The sequence below is a fragment of the Sinohyriopsis cumingii genome, chromosome 5, assembly GCF_028554795.1.
Source record: "Sinohyriopsis cumingii isolate HCF-2022 chromosome 5, ASM2855479v2, whole genome shotgun sequence".
In the NCBI taxonomy this organism is placed as follows: Eukaryota; Metazoa; Mollusca; class Bivalvia; order Unionida; family Unionidae; genus Sinohyriopsis; species Sinohyriopsis cumingii.
In genome coordinates, this window is record NC_142965.1 from 86,102,089 (window position 1) to 86,116,708 (window position 14,620).

Below are 14,620 nucleotides of genomic sequence, written 5' to 3' on the forward strand. Positions count from 1 at the left end.
ATGTATGCATGTATGTATGTATGTATGTATGTATGTATGTATGTATGTATGTATGTATGTATGTATGTATGTATGTATGCATGTATGTATGTATTTAGAGACATTTTATATTATATTATTGTGATATATTAATACTGTTCGCACATCAAAACTATTCCAGTCTATTGGTACATCAGCACATTCAAGGTTTGAATTCGAAATCTACTGGCATTTATTCCGATAATTCTATATTTTGATCGTTCTGGTAGAACGTTTTCGACTATTGGGAATTTAATTCACAATACTGTAAATTGTTTTTTTTAATTCTCTGTATATTCTAGGGATATAAATTCTTTGTTGAATTTTACTAAACTCTCTGGTTTTAGCTGGCACTTCGGTTGCGAGCATATATGTATGTCGTGCTTTTCAAGAAGAAAAGGATAGGATATTTCATAAACATTGAACGTATGGTTATTGTAAAATTAGTTTTGGCTCATGAATGATAGCTTATTGTGAGGATCTTTTTATTCTTTTGTTACAAAAAGAGAGAAAGGAAAGATAAAAGCCTGTCTTATATTAAGTCTTAGGGGCCCAGCAGTTTCTTAAATAAAGGCAGTCCAACAATTTTTTCAGCATCTGACAATTCAAGGAATATGCTCGGTTGAAGGTATATCTGTATATTAGATAGCTATAGATACCTAAAGAATATTCTGCCTTTTTGTTCTTTCTGTTTTCATTGTCTGTAGAACATAACAAGACTTTCAAGATGAATACTGTGGCGAACATTCTTGATGTCCAACGTAGCACCATTTTCATTTAAAATCAACTAGACCATGGGGAGAATGCGTGTATAAAGTTTCATGGCAATTCTCCAGGTAGATGTAGCATAGGAGTAATAGAGATAACAAACCTTTGATAATGGACGAAATACCATCCCATGTGCTCTTTTGTCATGTAACCTTTAGCGCATAGATGTTTTTTGTGATAATGATCTGACAGAATCAAACAATATATTTGAAAAGAACTAGTTTGGGAAGTTCTGTGTTACAATATTGAATACGCTGAAAGAAAGAAACCTGTCTGACTTTCTTGTAACTCGATATATATAGTTACAGTTACCTTGTATTATTAGAAGTTGCTTTTAATACGTCTTGTATGGTTCGCATGATTTGCTGATCAGCTCATATTGCAATACCATATTTATTTAATATGTACTATTAAACTTTATAAATTTGAAAACATCAAATAGACTTTGGTAGACATTCATCTAATGCTTTAGTATTATAACTTAACACGTGAACAATATCTCAATTTAAAAGATTGCCCAAGTGGAATCGAAAGCGGTAGGACTTAATTTGGTTGCTTCCATATGACAGTTTAGTGCTATTTGTGGACTATGGGAATTTTTTTAAAATTATGCTGAATGAGTTTTAACCGGATTAATATCTTAATTAATAATCAATTGAATTGAATAGAGTCATGTTTCATTCGTGTTCAGGCGTGAGGGCGTTATAGCTAATGAGTTATATAATAAGGGTTTAAAATTCCGAGCTGTGATGAATGCTGTTCTTATTGTTATCGTTTAGGAAGGAATTGTTTTGAAAAATAAAATTAGGGTAATTCATTCCTTGTCTAAGAAACATACTGTCCAAACATATTTTAACCTTAGTGGTAGTGTCTTTGGTTGTATGGATATGTTATTCTTGACTGGTCTTGGAGATGTGAATGGGTACCTTTGGAAAATGAAACTAAGGCTGCTGTGGGTATTTGGTGGCCGGGCATGTACTGCAATTAATTATTTGAAGTTGACAAACTATTTGTCAGTAACATTGAAGTTGTTGCTGTTGTTAAATTGCTTTTGCTTCACGTGTTGGGGTACGTCTGTGGGGCCCAGCAATTTGAGATGATATACTGCTATATTTGAATTTAAATTAAGATAGTCCGAACGGTTTCAGCGCTTCATAATTCAATAAATATGCCGCGTCGATAGTGTATCTGTATTAGGAGATATATTTTTGGTTTATTCAGCTTTTTATGGTTCCACTTCATTGACTATAGAAAGTGAATGACGGGGCAAAATTAAGCAAAGACCAATCAACCAATCAGTCAATCATATGCAACATCAACCAATCAATGAATCCGGTCATTATTATCAAATGTGATGTAATGCTCGTCGTCATGGAGACATATACAATGATACAATATTTAAATGTTTTGAGACTTATTAAGCAATGAATCTATTTCAGCATAATGTGTTGTATTCATCTGAATTAGTATCTCACATAATTTATCGGCTTGCAAAAATTTTTGTTCAGATTTCTTTGATAGAATTACCTCATTACAATGAGCGTCTTTGAATACTTCATATATTAAAGAATATCAACATTTCAAATCGGTAAGACAATTGATATACATAGTCCCATAATCCTATGCCCGGAGAAGATATAGAAATCTCCCTTTATAAATAACATACTTTTAGAAATGATGTATTATTCAACTGCGTGTTTGAGTGTATGCAGGTATTCGAACGGAAGCAATATTGGAATGAAGACTGGCAGTACTTAAAGCTTGCGGACCGCAGGTAAGAGTTATTTAGACACTTGATGCTTACCTAAATTGCTTTTAACACATACAAACCCACATCATTATTTTATGACAGTAGCACAAGGCTTAAAGATACATTTTATATAATGCACTAAAACATAGTGTGTCAGACCTCTTACTGTCATAATGGAACATCTGCCAACTATTACTACCGATGTGAATCATAGCCCTCATTCTAAATGTCTACAGTTAGAATACATTGATGTGATGACTATTGACCATAATATCCAATGATATTTTGCGACAATGAAATGTAGGAAATCTGAACACAATCTACTCTAGCCAGTAAAGACAACAGTGGTATTTTAATCTTTCATTTGTTGTAAGACCATCATAACAACTTAACCGAGTTCAATTATAAATACATGTCAGTCTTTAATGTAGAGAAAATAAACCCTAAAAAATTCTGTTAATAATTCCAATTAAATTATGTTGCTTATATTGTTGTAGATAAGATTGCTGATATTAATTGTCCTTTATTTCTAACAACTTATTAACGTTATTGATTATATTCCTTTGTGTCAAATGTAGAGACTTATTGGCGAAATAATTGTCATATTTTGTTTGATTCGTCTAGATTTACATGTGTAAAAATATACTTATATTATCACATGTGAAAAAATATCCTTATATTTTGACGTGAAAATATCAGATATACCATTACGTTTTCCAACACTTCATTGTATGTGCCAACAAAGTTGTACCTGCAGAAACCATAACGATTACATTGTGAGCTAGAACAAATCAACAGAATCTTGCCTTACATTACAGACATGGAACTTAATCTTGATAAAGAAATTTGACCAGGCGCCGTTGCCATCTCTCTGAATTTATCTCCCCGTACTTTTTTGACAACAACGGTAAAACCTCTTCGATGGACTGATGAATCGCATTTGCGTTTCTCATATACGGTAAAATAATTTAAAAAATGTCGACGCAATTTACTGTGTGACAAATTAGATCAACCCAATCCAACCACTTTCTTAGGTAACATATATTTATATGATCAGCCTATGAAAGTACGGTGGATTTTCGAGAATGGGGGTGGTGGCTAGCGTGTTGTGCTGGAGAATAGGTGTGATTATTCTAAACTAGGATTCTGGAACAATTTTGGTATATAAAGAAAAGAAATTTTTCTTTTCTTTGGATAATATTTCATCGTGTGGTACCAAAAACGATAAATTTTAACTCGTGGCTTTGGTACCACTCAGTAAAATATATCTAGTAATAACTCACGAAAAGAAAATATCCTCTACTGATTAAGAGCAAGCATTATAATTTAGCACAACATCGTTTGCGTTCATTTTGGTATCTTTATAAATACTTTTCAAAGAATCGACAAGGGAATGCGCCCCAGTGCTCGTTTTTAAACATCCTGTTTCGTTCAGAAAACAGGCCAAAAAATACATGCCGAAGGTAAATGTAAATAAAAATGCTGATGTTGGCAACATTTGGTTGTCATGACCTGTTACTTGCTCCACATGACAGTCATATATTATCAGTTTCATTTTCGCAACTAAGACGATTTGGCATCTGTGATTATCTAACAAGTAGATCGCTGCATTTTTGTTTCTGACACTACTGGTAGCGGAGACCAACTGGGCCGGGCTGTATTTCATACTGAATTTTCACCTTCCAATCAGTTCTGACTATATGATGTTCGCTAGTTTGTAATAAATCATATATAGTGGCTTTGTATGAGAATAGTAAGCAAAATTCCTCTTCTTTCTACCCATAGCATTAAATCCTGCATAACACTCGTATGTTCTTTTGACATAAATCCCTGTCACAACAGAATACCTCTGTATCCATCATTTACTAACCTTTTCATTAAACGCTGATGCATGGGTGGAAAGCAGCATCTGCCCGATGTGAGAGTAACGCTTGAAACATTCTAATGAGGAATATATCACTAGGAACTGACTAATGCGTGCAACAGAACTGCGGTTAAGCAATCACTTTGTGACAATGTTCGTAAAAACAATTCGGTTATACACTATTCCCCTCTGTTGTTGTTTGCTACGTATTTTAAGTGGATTAGAATGCTTCTACATACTAGTTGATTGAGGATTAGTACCTGTAGACAACTCGAAAGAGACGTTCAGTTGGTAGTAAACCATGGTGTCGTTACGCTCTACAAAATCTTGTGTTCATTATTACTCTTTGTGACTCTGAATATAATCCATAAGAAACGATAATGTTCCAAATGTGACTTATTTTTGATCTTGTAAGACAAAATAAATGAAAACTTTGGTTCATATTTTGGAACATTATTAGGATAATTACAATTTTCGTCTTCCGTGTAAAGGATATAATTGTCAATTAAAAGTTTGTACCAATTTATTTCTGTTATTTATTTTGGTATGTAGTCGTTTGTAAAGATACACAGCAAATGATACTTATGAACTATAAGAATATACAGCAAGATCTGAGTACAACAACAAAACAATTTTCATGACGGTGCTAACTGTCTTTTATATGCATTTTGTATAAATAGTATCAGATCACTTTCTGTTAAAACTATTGCTATAAACCTTCCATCATAAGGAAATACCTATAAATAAATAATTTCCTCTCCTGTTAAAAACGAGTTTTATGCTCGTGATCAAACAAATGGCTTGGAATGGAAGAATGACATTTTAAAGGAAAACAAAAATCTGGAATGTCTCTTCTTATTTTCGGATTTCATATCGTGGTCTTTGACAAAAGTCTGTACAGTGTGTGCAGCACCATCTCCATTTTTTTAGTAAATACATAAAAAAGTGTGCAGACTTTCTTGACCATCGAGCAAACGTGTTGTGGATGTAGTCATTATAACAACCTAATTATCCCTGTCTAATGTGCCACTTTCTGGCTGAACGTTCGCATTACAGTTGGGTGTTGTGCAGCAGTATGTACATTCAAACGTCTGTGTATAAACTGCTAACATCTTTTCATTGAAGAATTTGAATAGCTCTATTGGTTAAAGCGATGCGTTTCTAACACCAAAATTGTGGATTCAAATACACCAACAATAATAATGTTTTATTTTGTAACATATTTTATTCTACAAAACCAATATAAAATTTCCATATTGTAACGGTATTCAGATCTCCATATTGTAACGGTATACAGATTTCATGTACATAAATAGCTTCACACTAATGGATTTCTCACGGTATCGTTATGTCTTTCACATGTAGCTATGTTTTTTATTGTTATGTTTATTTGATTTAATTTATATTTGATTTAAATTAATTGTTTGTTTGTAAGTTTTAATTTTTTTATTCCATTACATGCTGTTAAAATATAACTTTATTTTATGTAATAGAGTTCAGTTCTGATTTATTTATTTATTTTTGACGTAAGCAATTTGAGTGAAACTTTGTGTATAATGCTGACCAAGTTCCTGACTTTGATTCAGAACCAGCTAGAGTTGTATTAAACAACATTTAATTTGTTTCAAAATCGTTCTCAGAGTACGATTCATAAAGTGGAATCAAGGCCATATCTCGCCTGCATGTCAAATAAAAGACATCCATTAGGTTTTTCCAGAGGATTGACCCATCTCTGGACATCTGCTTTGCGTTGTAGCTAGATTTATTATTGATGTTTTGAGAAAGAATAGGGATTAGTACCTTGACACTTTAGAAGTTAAAGTGTGTTATGTTGTGACCAGTTTTGGGCTAATTATTTTGTTCTCTTCAATTTATTTGGATTTCAAGTTTGTTTTCCTTGGAAATACTAGTGTTCTAAAGTAATTCTTGGACAAAAAAAGTGATCCAAATTTATACATAATTACACCACTTTTCTGTTGTTGTTGTTGTTGTTGTTTAACGCCATTTTTCAGCACACGATAGGCTATACATGGCGGCCAGTATTAATGGTGGAGAAAAAACCTGGGAAATCCCCCAGAAAGAACCACCGACCCTCGAGAAGCTACTGGCAAACTTTCTCACATACCCACATTGACTCGAACCCACGCAGACAGAGGTGAGATGGCAGTGATCCGTAACGGAGACCGCTTTAGACCACTCGGCCACTCGGCCCCCCCCCCCACTTTTCTGTGATTCAACAAATAACTGTTGACACATCAGTACGACGCTGATCACAGCGTACATCATCACCTTCCATTTTGGATTTCATGGCGATTTGAACTTAATTTGATTAGGACATTTTATTACTATTACTCCTATTTTTGGAATTCTTTGATTATTCCTGGATTAATTTTGATTTGATTTGATTTGAAGAACGGTAAGTTCTTTTTCTCATTTTTACCTCAATTTCTAGGGAAATAAATTATTTAATAAATTTTGCAAAACTTGTCTTCTCTCTTTTCTTGTTACTTTCTGTAAGAGCCTAAACACGTAACATTATTCGTTGAAAGTGTATTTTACTTGTGGCCTTAGAGAAAATAATTCATTTATTTGAAAGAATTGGTCCAGTATTTGGTTCATAATTAAAATCTTACGTAAGAAATCTGAGTGACCATATTTCTTAAATATAGTCTTCACTGGGTTTTATGTACAGAAAAGTAGTGCGGGTTAGGGTGGCTTACAAAAACCGTGGGTTCGTGCAAGTATTAACCCCAAAAGCTCGGAAAGCATTGGCCAATCAAAATGCTTTAAATCATAATGACAAAAGAAAAATTTAATTGTAAGAAAATGATATCAAACTCACATCCGATATGGCCGCTACGGCCGCCAGCTAGGAATTTTTTTGATCGCTTTTCCTCTTGAATGGATGGTCATAGTGACAGGGGCTATTCATTAAAAGACTTCATACGAATCGTAGCCGAACCTAAACAAAAGTTATGAAAAATCTAATATGACCGTCATGACGACCAGCTAGAAAATATATCTAACGTTGCTTCACTTGTTTGTATATATTTATACAGTCATATTGACCTGAGAGTTTCTGCAAAATACATCTAATGATATCGATTTAGTGCTCTTTCCCCCACTCCACCCCATCTGATATATCCGCAATATGTCCGTCATTAACATTTTATTATCACTCAAGAACAATTCATCTGGCATCAACGCTCCGTAATTGAAAATAACAAACAGTATTAGATTTCTGAAATTGTTTTCGAAGCTATTGAAGCATCAGTTCCATCAAGACAGACTTATTTGTGTTTTCTTTAAAAGTACAATAATAACAAAGTTCAGCCTGAATAAAATAGAACAAGAAGCTGAAACGATCTTTTGCATTGGTTACTTAGGTAATCTAAATCAGACGATTTTTTGTTTGCATGTTAATGGTGAATCACTTAGCTGTTTTTTCTTGCATGGTATGTACGTTTCTTTTTAAATGTTGATGTTAGTGACTAAGTAAGCATGTTGTTAAATCAGAAGTTAGTGACTCGTTCTTACCCTTTACGTTATCACATAAATGGTTTAATGTTACTAGCAAGCAATGCAAATACCATTCCTTTTCATTCTAATAAAGTGAACCTAGTTCCTTATTTATGTGTGTAGTGCAAATGAACCGGAATCTCTCTTGATGTATGGACGATCGAAGTCCGGTTCTCCTACTAGCAAATAAAAGTCTTCTTCCTTTACTTGAGTTGACAGCATTACAACCACCGTAGGTATGAATATTGACCATGTAGTAATATCTATAACCGCCTGCTTTGTTTTGATCAATATCTTCTATTATCTCTCTCATGTGTGTGTGTGTGTGTGTGTGTGTATGAAGACACATTTAGTGTAGTCATTTTCATAATGTTATTCAGATGATGCTTATTATCATACTGTAATTAAACTTTTCTTTTCGTAGAATTTCCGTGTACAAATAATGTTAATAGTTCACTTTTTCTCTCTACTTTTGTCTGTCGTGTTTGTTTTGTTTTGAAACCTGTTACTTCCCATGATAAAAAAATTAGCGCGGAACTGAAAGCTTTAAAAAAACACAAAATATGTTTTCATGTCATCGAGTTGACTTAGACCAATACCATGTTATATACCTGCTGCTAATTGCTACTTTTATTGATCTGTCTGTAATCCATAACAAATGCTTCCATCCTATGTGAAGTATTTTACTTATTTTGTTTTCTTTAAAACCCACACTAAGATAAATCATTACCTTTTTTCTAGAACAATAGTAGTAAAAGAGACATTTCGTTGGAAGGTTAAAGATCCTGTCGCAGCTAAATTTATTATATAAATAATTTCTTATGGAACATCTACAAATACCTGTTATTTTTTCTCTTACTTGCTCAATCGAATTGGTAGAATATCTGTCAACATAATGTCAATCACACGAAACTCTCTGATCATGTCGTCCATATCATACATAACTGCACTCAAATATTACATTATGTGATCAAGCAGTTTGTTGTAAGTACTTACTGCAGTTTTAAAAGCGGATATTTTAGTCTCAACACGTGGGTCAGTCTTTGTACCAGCAGCTGTCAAATGTAAAACCGATTCCTGAAATTGTTAACAGAAATGGATTTGATATATTAATACATGACGCGATAACCCTCCTGTGAAAATAATGGGTAGATGTGGCATACGATTTATTATGGTAGTAGCTGTTGTACGCGATTAGGTCATTACAACCATTTGCTGGACGTTCATGTGAAATCTGAATGAAATCAATAACTTATCGTTTTATTATTGTTCTGTGTCAACAATTCTTACTTGTTAAAGCAGCTTCATCAGCTATATGTCTAAAATTATTGTTCTTAGAATCTGCAAGAAACTCGCCATACCGATCAAATCTAGCTGATGTTGTGTCTCTTAATTGTTCTCCCTCATCTTTAGTATAATCTTTTCTTGATTTTGTTTAATTAAAAACCTCATCAGCAATGTTAATCTTACTGATACCCTTTAAAGTGATAACATATTCCAATATATCAATCCATTCTACTGCTGCCTTAATACTCTCACGTGGAGTTTCTCCAAGAGTTGGGCACTGACTCACTATTGCCTATTCTTCAGGAAATTGAGATCACCGTTTGGTCCTGCTAGCAAGCGTTATGTTTTTCTTCTGTGAAAGTTTTAAACTTACTGTTTTTAGGATTTGCCCAAAAAACTTTGTATTTTTTTAAAAATCTGATTGAATCTGGAAAATATAGATCGAGTTCCTCTTAAATTGTATATGTATATGTTGCCTCAGGAAGCCAACGTTCGTTTAAATCATCAATATCATTTATATCATTTACATAATCTTTTGCACATTTGACAAAGTTTTTAACTATTGAACTATTTATACAAACAAGATAGAAATCTAACCTGATGCTTTCGTCCTCAATCTGAGGACTTCATCATCAGACTGATTTATTCTCTACTGACAGGTTGCCTCTGCCCTCGTCCATCGAACGATGTTAACAGTCACCAGAGATTAAATTAGTCGTCTACAGATGTAACATTTCTCTCATGTGCGCAGCTCTCATTTCGCTAGCTGACTGAGAATGTAACCAGTTTTCTGAAAAGATTCATGTCTGTCGTCGTGTTATAGACTGTACAGATCAGCTACTGCTTTTGCCGTAACTAGTGAAAACGGTTTTTACTACCAGAGCTCTTTATCCGAGATAATCAAGATTAAACACTTCATAAAAATCTTTGCAAACGTCAACTATATCGGTCACCTTTATTTGATTGTTTACACTAAATCATCCCGCTAGAATATGTGAAAAGTCCTTAAACCAGGATTGAATGGTTCTGCATCTGTACAAAGGATTCTGAACCACTTTTATTTATTTAATGTTGATGCTGTGCCAAGTGTAAAGTCCTGTATAGCTGATCCAATGTAAACTCCAACAACATTATATAATGTTGTAAAATTAGCATTAACATTAGATCCTTCTAACAGCTGTAAATACGTCCTGCTTCTGGCACGGCTCAACCTAGCTGCAGAAACTTACGTATGGCAAGTAGGAAGTTTAATCTTGAACCAAACATTCGTGTCAACACCACTAGATTGCAATTCCATTCCATTACTGTTCCACGAGAAAGCATTATTATGCCTGTTTACCATATATCTTGAAGATGCTGTTGCAACAAACCCCAATGGACTGTTAGTAGCATCAACTAAATGTGGAATAAATCCAACATTTTGTCTGACTCTCTTTATTCCAACACCGACAGCAAGAGAATCTGCTTTCGTTTTATGAACAAGATCATTTCCGCTTTTTGGTACTGCAGACGATATCAGTTATTGATTTTTATGTTAAGACTTCCTGTCATAGTATCCCCCCTTTCGTTGACATTTTGTCTGCGTACCGTATTTAACTGATTCATACTTACAGCTTGAGTTGGATCACTTCTAGGAAAGAAATAATCAACTTCCAAGTTTAAAATTTTCTTGCGCACATTTTAGGGTCTCCTATCTTTATGTCATCAGATCGTTTAAAATAAAACGCGTTAATAGCTCTTTGTAATGCGATTGGAATTATACTACCAGGTGCTGCAGGTGACACACCTGCTATACTAGGAAAAGCGCAATCTATTATTCCAATGATCAACGCTCAATCATACAACGAAGATTACGGTAAACGACGATATTTTACAGATAGTTCAAAAAAAATTAAATTTGATGCTTCCGTTAAGGACAATATTTGGATTTTGTAGGGACTACAAAAAAGTATGTCGTCGTATCAAACGTATTCTTTTTCTTAACTGCACAGATCAGAACGACTGACTGAAGAAAGTGGCTGGTGTTACTTATGGTCAGATCTCAATTTCATGAATTGCATGGATGCCACAAATCGTAGTGTCGGTTACTAAATCAATCAGAAGCAAAACAACATACTTAGCGTACAGTCGAAAAATATACTTTGAACAAAATAAGATTTATCAGACTGCAGTACCGAATTCAATCGAGAACACCTAGTGAGTAATAGCAGCGCAAAGCGAACAGCTACTGTCACATAATTATTGTATTTTACCAACTGTACCGACGTAATAATCAAATGCAAAATAATGATGGTTTTGATAACCTGGGCGTCAGGCGAATATTTGTTGGAATAAATTCTAAATAGTGTCGCGAACGATCTGTCGATCAGAATTTTCCAGTTGGCCTAGATCGGACTATCTCGTGCGTACATGATGCTGATGGAGGCAATGCAAAAGTATCAAGACGCAAAAAATGGATCTCAGATTTGAGTAGAAGAATTTTTGAACACTCTATCCAATCTTTCATTTTGATGTATCAAAACATGCCGAACGAGCTATTATATCAACGGCTGATATATACGTCACATGGACATTATAAGCAGCTCCAGATGTTGTTGACGACCAAGGACATAACGTGTATGCACTAAAAACCCTGATATATTCTTCACACATGATGATGTAACAGGTACAATGAGCATTAAAGTGTGAGTGGCGTCATACAACTATTTCTAACGAAACAAGATAAAAAATGAAGTATATTTCATATTTAGTAAGTTTATCAGAAGGACAGGTTAAAATTATTGCACAAGTTGTTGCAAAACGTCGAGCGGTTTCAATAAAGACTTTTCAACATTACTACTAACACCAACGCAAATTAACACATTTTCAAATGTCATACCTTTCATACTAAATTTACAAACATCACAAGTTACTGCAATGTCCAGATCAGGTTCGGTTTGAAGATTTCAGACAATAACATTTCATACGATGAAGTAAAGTCGATTACGCATTAGTTCGTTTGTTTAGATTCCTGAGAGTATTAAAACTCTAAGTGCTGCATCAACGTTAAAAATATAGACGATCTGTGTTTTCAGTGCGCAGTGCTCGCATCGTTATTTCATGCTACAGGCTATGTTAATAGAAGTCGAATTATGATAAACATGTTAACAAACTTGACCTTAGCGCAATAAATTTTCCTGTTGTAGAATATCTAATTCCAATGCGCGACAAGCAAAACTACTTGAGCATTACTATTTTGATGTTGACACTTCCGTAATTTACCAGTGATATGTAAGTGAAAAAGCGTCACAAAACAACATAAACTTACTGTTCTATAAAAAACATTCTGGCTGGATCAAGAATTTCAATGAGTTAATCGGAGGACAACATAGCAAGCACAATGAAAAGAAATTTTTCTCCTACAGATGTTTACACCGGCATACGTTTCAACACGTGCTAGATCGACATCTTGAGTATTGTACGAATGTGCAAACAATTACTATGCCGCGCGAAGAATAAAGATGGTGCAATTTGTCAACTTAAGTCATACGATGAAAGTGCCGTTTTTATATAAGCTGATTTTGAATATATTCTACGCACTGTAGTATGTACTGGCAATAGCCCTAATAAATCCTCAACAAGAAAAGAACAGGAACATGGTCCTTACGGTATTGTTTCTAAGGCTGTTTGTACTGTTGAAAAAGATCTATCTCGACCTGTTTAACTTTACAATGGACGTGACCCGCAAAGAGGTTATTGAAAAACCTGATTAGGGAAGTCCAAGACATCATGGGGTTGCTTAAAAAAACCCGTTCCCCATGACACCGCTAACCCGAGAGCAAAAAAAAAACCAAAAAAAAAAAACAAACAACGAATTTATGTTAGCAGGTCCATGTCACAATTCCAGTAAAACACAGTGACAAGATTGTATCAGAGATCATTGTCATCTTACTGGAATGTATGGCAGTCCAGCACATAACAGCTGCAATCTTACATTAAAAATCGTTTATTATGTTGATGTGGTTTTTCATAATTTGATGCTCATATTATCGTCGAAGCGTTTGGTGATCATTATGCCGTTGATCATGCTAAACTCTACAAAAGATAAGATTAAGTTCATCCTGAACAATATTTAAAAGTATACGTGTGTCTCTGATGGCAAGTTGAGGTTTATTGTTTGTTTACAGATTATGGCGGCGTCATTCAATGAGCTAGGAAAAGGATAAAACGTCGACAATTTGATAAATCATTTTGGTGACCAAGGCAATTTATTAAAATGAAAAGGATTTCTCCTTACGAGTGTTTCAACGACTGGAATATGTTTTAAAAACCAGGTTTGCCCGGCAAACATTGATTGTACTCAAACTGAACTTAGAAGGTATTAATGATAACGAATACGAGTACGCCAAGAAAATATTTCGTGAGTTTGAGTGTCAGAACCTTGATAATATTTGATAAGATATGTGTTGTTACTATCCGATGTTATCTATAATTTCAGAGATGTTAGTTATAAGAGCCCTGGACTAGATCCAGCTTCGTATTACTCAGCACCTTAATTGTCGTGGAACTCCCTGCGAAAACTCAGCGGAATAACACTGGAACTGTTGACTGACCCTAATATGTTCTGCTTTCTAGAGAAAGTTATAAGGGGTCGAATAAGTTTTATGACAAAGAAATATGTGAGGGCCAACAAAAAGCATATGGGAGACAATGATCCTAACATAACTTCTGGTATAATTGTTTATGTCGACGCTAATAATTTATATTGTTACGCAATGTCGAAACTTATGCCATTTGGTTGTTTCAAGTGGATTAGTGAAGGGCAGTTTTACAAAGACACAGACAAAAAGATACCAGATTATATTAGATATTTCGTTGACGTACGTTGATATTGACTATCATTCGCAATTTCATAGCAAATATAATGATTACCATTTCTGTTCACAATCAATGTTGATAGAAAATTATCTACAGAGAAACTCAAGTTCAATCAAAAGTGTAAAGTCGGATGTTTTGTCAATAAACTAGTTTCGAATTTATTTAACAAGCAGCGGTATATACTCCATTATGAAAATCTGAAACAGGCGCGTGATCATGGACTCGTGCTAAGGAAGGTTCAAGTAGTTTTAATGTTCAAATAAATCACCATGGATGCAAGGATACGTTGGTTCTAATAGTAACAGAAGAGCGGTGGCTACAACAAAATTTGAGAAAGAAAAAAAACATTTGAAAACTGATGAACATTTGTGTGTTTGGCAAGAAAATGGAAAATATTAGAACGTGGGTTAATTTTGAAATAATCAATAACCTTAAACGACGAAATAAGGTTGTAGCAGCTGATAATTAGATCAGCAAGAAAATATTTAACGATAAGTCTGTAGCAGTCCATACAAAATGACAGTTGAAAGTTGAATAAGACAGTTTATGTTGGAATG